Source organism: Centrocercus urophasianus, unplaced genomic scaffold (genome assembly GCF_019232065.1).
Source record: "Centrocercus urophasianus isolate 14NV4802_14NV808 unplaced genomic scaffold, USGS_Curo_1.0 seq_32, whole genome shotgun sequence".
Taxonomy (NCBI): Eukaryota; Metazoa; Chordata; class Aves; order Galliformes; family Phasianidae; genus Centrocercus; species Centrocercus urophasianus.
This window is the reverse complement of record NW_024884889.1, coordinates 8,633,115-8,639,637: the sequence shown is the minus strand read 5'-3', so window position 1 is coordinate 8,639,637 and position 6,523 is coordinate 8,633,115. Positions and strand designations below refer to the sequence as shown.

The following is a 6,523-nucleotide window of genomic DNA, read 5'->3' as shown; positions in this document are numbered from 1 at the left end:
ATTAAGAGGTTCAAATCTTGTAATTTAGTATTGTTATTAAAATTTTGCTGTATATCCTATTCTTTAACATTTGGTGTTAATATCAAATTACTTGGCAATGCTTGACATTTGAAATAAACTCTTTTCTATGGTTTTATTTGCAAGCGTTCCATTAATTTTACTAGCTACAGTTAGATTATAAAGAGCCTAGAATGTAAAAGGACACTGTCAAGGTTGGGTTGATGCTTTAGATTTTGACAGTGTCGCTATTCCCAGCTCATCTGAATCAGCTCAGCTTTTTTTTTATCTGTGGATGAACCGAAGCTGTGATGCTCAAATACGCATTTTGAACTCTGAGGAGCGAGGTTGCTCTGGGTTGGAGTGGTTCTTCATACCAGCACATGAGGAGTCAGACAGGTGCTGATTCAGAATCCAGCTCCTCTTAACTCTGACTGAGTGCAGGGACTTATGATCCAAAGAGTTGGTTCATATCTATCTGTACTTTTGTACATTTTTGTTAATAAGTATCTGTGCAGACAGAGGAGACTATTGGTAAAAAAATAAATTGATAAATTGTGAGCACCAAAAGAGCATTAAATATTTTTTTTAAGTACAAAACTAAATTGTGTCTTGAAGGAAGCAGGTTTCAAACTCTGAAAAGGTAATCGTAAGCAGCAGCTAGTAAAGTTCTTTGTTAAGAGAAAAATAAAAACCTTGGCAATGTCTTTTTAAATTGAGAATGATGGCAGCAGATTAGATGCAAGTCTGTAGTGATAAGAAAACATAAAAATTGTCAAGAATCTTAACCAAAAGTATTCTTTGCAATCTGGAGTTACCGTGCGTTTTTAATTATATGCATTTAAGGACTATAGCTCTGTTTACAAAGCAAAAAGGAATCTTGAGAGGGATGCAATAACATTAATTCAAATGCTAATGCAGATTGAAGTAACAGAACATTTCTCTGGCTTTCCCTGTAGTAAAATAACCATCCATTTGGTTGAAAAGCTTACAATTTTCTGCATTGTGGATACATTGCCTCATGCAGTCTCAATAAATCTGTATTTTATTCTGGATTTACTTAAGTAAGATTTGATACATGACTTGCAGTTTTATCTTGAATCCGTTCCTTAGGCTTAAGTAAAATATTGCTTGAATGCTACAGAAGGCAGAGCATTTCTCTGGAACGAAATCCCTTCTTGTGGTACAAGCTCTGAACCTGTTCCTTTGAGCACAGTGTATACAAAAAGAGGTATATGCAGTGTTTTCTATACGAGACAAAGCTACCAGTAACTTCCCTATGATTGAACTCAACTGTTTCTGGATGCGTCTGTAGCCCTTGTGTGCTCTGTGCATTAGTCCTCATCAGGTATGTTGGAGAATGCACTCTGATTTTTAACGTTCGATGCTAGAATGACCAAACTAAAATAATATTCATGTGGTAATCTAAACTTCCTGGAAAAAAAAAAATAATAAAAAAATAGAACTGCATTACCATATACAGTGGAAAGCTATTTATTGTACCTCTGGGCTTATTCCTCTAAAAACCGTAGCGTACGAAGTCTTTGTCAAGCCTGACCTGATTGTATATAACTGAAATAATGTAAAGTTATATTTTCATGTTTTTATAATTAACCACATGATGGGAATACATACTGTAAGAATCTTTCAATGACAGATGAAATGGGTTGGGTAATACACAGCTCGGTTAAAAAGCAGTAATCATAGTTTAATATCCATGTTACAGTACATCAGTATATTGCTATATAAAGTATGTCTGTGTGCATTTAAGTGAAAAGTAGTCCAGAGTGATGAAAGCTGTCCAAGGGTTTTTTATTCATTTTATATGAGAACTGTTATGGAGCAACCAAAATGTTTATGAATTCAATTTACTTGTGTAAATTTGGAAATGTCTTTACTGTAGCTTTTTGTTTACAGTACAGTATCTTATTTTCTGCTTTGTTAAATGAGTAACAGTACAAAGCCGGACATACACTTTCTAAGACATGAACGTTCCTGTTTTTTCATGTATACCTATCTGACAGAAAATGCTTCTGATTTTATTTTTCAATCTGACACATGATGGCTTTTCTGGAGTGTTGTACAAACTTCGATCATACATAAAAAAAATCTTCTTAAAAAAGGCAAAAGACTTTTTATGTCTGTTTAGTATTCTTGAAATTTGGTTAATTATTTATCATAAATGTACTTCCTCGAGATTTTACATATGGCAAACCTATTTTTCTCCACATACACGAGTTTTCTTGATGTGTTTGCAAAGAGAAGACGCATCTTCCCCCGGATCATCCTGTCAGTCATGGGTTCACATCACTAAATTGAGAAATGTACATTTCTTGCCAGTAATATAATTCTATTTCTGGAATGTAACCTTCTTGGTCGTACTTACGATGTCAGTGCAATAGGTTGATATGCTAGTAAGTTAAATAGTTATTCAAGAGCTCTACTTCAATATTGTCAGCTATTCCTTGGATCAGTAACTTCTCACTTCCACTGATTGTAGTCTAAGCTGAGCGCTGAGAAATGGCAAGTATTTCAGCTATACTTTAGTAGTATTCCTGCCATAAGTCCAGATCTGTGGGAAGTTGGCTCTCACAACAAAGAAACAGACTCAGAAGACTTGTGATGTGGAAGGCTCAACTGTTTTTAATGTCTTGCACAGTTTAACTGCGTCACGTCTGGGAGTATCGGCCTCCTCTGTGGCTGATAGATTTGAACAGCAGTGCACAGATCAATGATTTGAAAATACAAACATGATTTCCTCTGTCTTTTGGTACAGCTAGTTATTTGAAAATAGTTTTCACCAGCAAAATAGTCATCAGCAGCTATTCTAGGCGACACCTTAGGGGCCAATTAGACCTGTTTCACACTGCGTTCTCATTGATTATTAAATTGTTTCATTTCTGTCCTGTTGGATTTTAAAAATTTGTTGAGAAAGACTTATCATGACCGAATTATTTGGGGAGATTATATCCAGCACTTAGGATAAAAATTCAGCGTGTGACTTAAGCGTGTACTTAACTTTAAGCATTTTCTTCAGTATCAGTTTGTTTTTTATACCTTCTTAGAAGCTAAGAAAGGAGGCTGCTGCATGCCCATGTATGCAGTAATAGAATCAGAGAATTGTACGTAACAGTGGCACTTATATGACAAATTTTATTCAGTACTATGGGTTTTCCTGAAGTTTCAGTCTGGCTACTCCTAATCCTCTCAACTTTGGACTGTGTAAAATTCCATGGTAAAATTGCCCTACATTTTTTTTCTTTCTTTCTGCCTTGAATGTCATTTTTCCTCTCACCTTGAAGGCATAGAATCAAAAAATATGTCTACATCTAATATCTGGGGGTCTGCAGGACCTTGAAGTGATGACAGAGATTCTCAATTCCTGTGGACATGGAGTTGGTTTGAAGGCAAGTATGAAGTAAAAGTATTTGTAGCACCTCTGTAAAAATTTCCCCGATGTAGTGAATATCGCTTTGATAATCACTTCAGATTCGGTTGTTTAGTGTTTTAACACACCATTTATTGCATTTTTTTCTTTGGAAAAAACAAACAAACTAACAAACAAACCAGAACAGCACTTTGAAGTTGGATTTTTTTAAACAGGGCCAAAAATTAGAAGATAATAATACAGAAATTCTGAGAGTTCTCACTCACCTGTGGCTCTTATGTGTCGTGAGGTCTTCCCATTTTGTTAGGATGTTCCACGATGTGTTTGCTTTCTTTAGCTCCTGTGTCACCACATGCAGTTACTTCTAACTCACTCTCTGCATTCTTTTTGCTGTTGATTTTGTGTTTTTTTTCAATCTTGGTAGGCAGATAATGCATAACGTTGACTGTGTGTCTTTCAGTTGATTTGTCAGTCGTTCAGAAGTTTTTTACAGCTGACTGCGTGTGTCTCTAGTAAAGAAGCAGTGATGATGCTGTGGTTGTTGTACTGGATGTTGTGTTGAGGGACATGGTTTAGTGGGAGCTATTGGGAATAGGTGAACGGTTGGACTGGATGAGCTTTTAGATCTTTTCCAACCTTGGTGATTCTATGATTCTATGATAAATGTGAGAAAGATTTCTTGGATCATGTAGGTTAAACCCGTAGTTGAAGAGATATCATCCACTGCACCATGCTTGTATCAGTCTCCTTTGTACATCTCTTACTGGTAATGAATACGAAAATTCGGCCACCTCTGTAGACATTGCAGTGCTTTATTTACCTGAATGCTAAGCAAACACTTTGTACCTGAAGGAAAAACATGGTCTCAGTTAATTCCACAAAGCTGTCCAGTGAACGGCTTTCTAACGTTTGCCCCAAGTTCCTCCTCACCATACACTTGTAACTCTCACTTAAAAGGAGAGGATTATTGCTGTGTGCTGTCAGCACTGGAAAAAAACAAACAAGTTTCTGCTTGGTTTATCATTGCTTTTAACAAATAGTGACTTTCAAAGACTGCCTTGGGTGTTAGTTATTCCCACTAGGATTCCTGTTATAACTGTGATTGAAATACATATTTAAATTGAAACAGGATTTACTTGCTTTAGAGTTTCCAAACCTAATCTTGAAAACACACTCACATGTAAAGGGCTGCTAAACTTCAGTACCTATGCCAACCACCTGAAATTGTGTTTAGTCATTGCCCATCTGGAGGTGGGGGAGATGCTGGGAGGAAATGAGTTCCGCGTGGACCCTGTGTGCCTTGGACTGTGTGGGACCTCGTGCCTTCTCATGCACTGGTGGGAAGCAGGTTGGCAAAGCTGATGGGAGTCAAGTGGTGGTTTCGTGTCATTTCTTCTGCCCCTCCTCCATTCTAAGAGGCAAAGCAGCATCCAGACGAGACAGGAAAGGACTTAGTCCTGTTTTCAGAAGGTAGAAAATATACTCGGAATTAGTTGTTTCTCTTTTAAAAACACTTTCAGTAAGATTCTGAAGTGAAATTCTGTTTTGGTTTACTATAAACCATTTTTAAAACTCCAGAGTCTCATTTGCTGCCAGCAGTGCATACGTGACGTAGCTTCTTAGAAGGGTCCTTCTTGTACGTCCTCCATAGGAGCAACATAAGTATTTTGTTAAAAAATATAGCTGGTAGTTTTTACGTGGCAACCTTTTCACCCAGTTTTCAAGTTGTGTTGTTGCTGCCTGTCCTCCAGCACTGCATTCTCTGAGAGGAGAGGAAATCTCAAAGCGTTCAGCTTTCGCTTGATAGGATGCTTTACCAACACAACAGAATTGTTCAGTGGTTGCCTTCCGTATTTCAATCACAAGCACGTGTTGGGTTACCTCATATTCCTGAAGAGTGTATCAATGTGAATATGCTATGTTTTTGAAGAGTAGGTATTTTTTATGCCGTTGTATTGACTGAAGATGCAATGATACAAAGTACCTTAATGATTTTTACTCAGGTGCTTGCTTCTTGTTATTTTTGATGATTTCACAACATTTCTGGAAGAGTATTTCAGTAGTATTTCAGAATACAGCAGTCGCAGCTGGTAGAATTGAGCTGTAGTGGGAGCTAACCATTCCGTTTAATGTGTTAGCAAGTGGAGTTGCTGCTGCATGACAAAGAAGGTGGCTGATCCAGTGTATGCATATAAATACATTTCCAAACACAGCTATGAAAATGCAGTAGTTAAACTGCTGCCAAGTTTGATAAAGGCAAGATTTCAACCTTAGATGTATACCTAAAAAGAGATAAGTATAGCAATAATTCATAGCAGGGCCAGTAGCATGGCAAAGGTTTATAATCAAGTGCCTTACCTTTAGCATGAAGAAATTTGGGATTTCATGTCTGTGAGACAGTATGTTAGTCTCATGAGGGCTCCATCAACAACAAGTTCTTTAACTTAAGAAGATTTTTTGCTCCAACTTAGAGGATTAGGCTGTAGAACATTTCAGTAAGAGAAGTGAGTGTGTCCCTTACTGATTTTGGCCTGCACGAAAAGGCACGTTGCCTTTAACTTCATGAGCAGGGATGATGGATTTATGTGTGTGTATATATGTGTATATGCATATTTTTTTTTCTGTTTACAGTGTCTTGCCCATTTAAAAATGCACGATTAGAGAGGCTCAGGTTTAGTTAAATCTAATGAACAAGAACAAATGAAACGTACCTCTTTGTAAGCTACTACTAGATTTTTCTGAACAAAACTCTCTAAAGGAAGTCGATGCCTCCAGAAAAAAGAATGCTGGGCATGGGTGTTACACTACCTACTTTGAGCACTGTGCAATAATACACGCTGCTGTGGTGCTGTGGCAGAATTCTGTCCACGTTTTGTATTATTTTATACTGGCAAAGACAAAGCACTATAAACTGTAGGAAATCACTGTCACAAAGCAAGCTTGGCAGCCAATTTTCAGAAAATTTCTGCTTTAGTGGTTGCATCTGTGACATTGTCGTGTTCTTGAAGCCTGCACCATCTGAATGTAAAAATAAAACATGAGATTAAGGGTTTTTTTAAGCCAGTATCTTTATTAGAGAGCAGAACTTTACTCAACGTGACTGTGCTTATCTGAAGCACTTGTTTTCCACAGGAACAG

At 37.2% G+C, this 6,523-nt stretch overlaps 1 protein-coding gene across 4 annotated transcripts in view; it reads left to right on the top strand.

Moving 5' to 3' along the window:
- Positions 1-2,116, top strand: part of GRIA2 (glutamate ionotropic receptor AMPA type subunit 2) — an 85,269-nt gene extending 83,153 nt beyond the window's left edge. For all 4 annotated transcript variants that reach the window (XM_042829749.1, XM_042829746.1, XM_042829744.1 and 1 more), the window contains one exon: positions 1-2,116. This exon is cut by the window's left edge and continues 754 nt beyond it. The gene's annotated coding sequence lies outside the window, so the exon portion shown is untranslated.
- Positions 2,117-6,523: the final 4,407 nt, after the last annotated feature.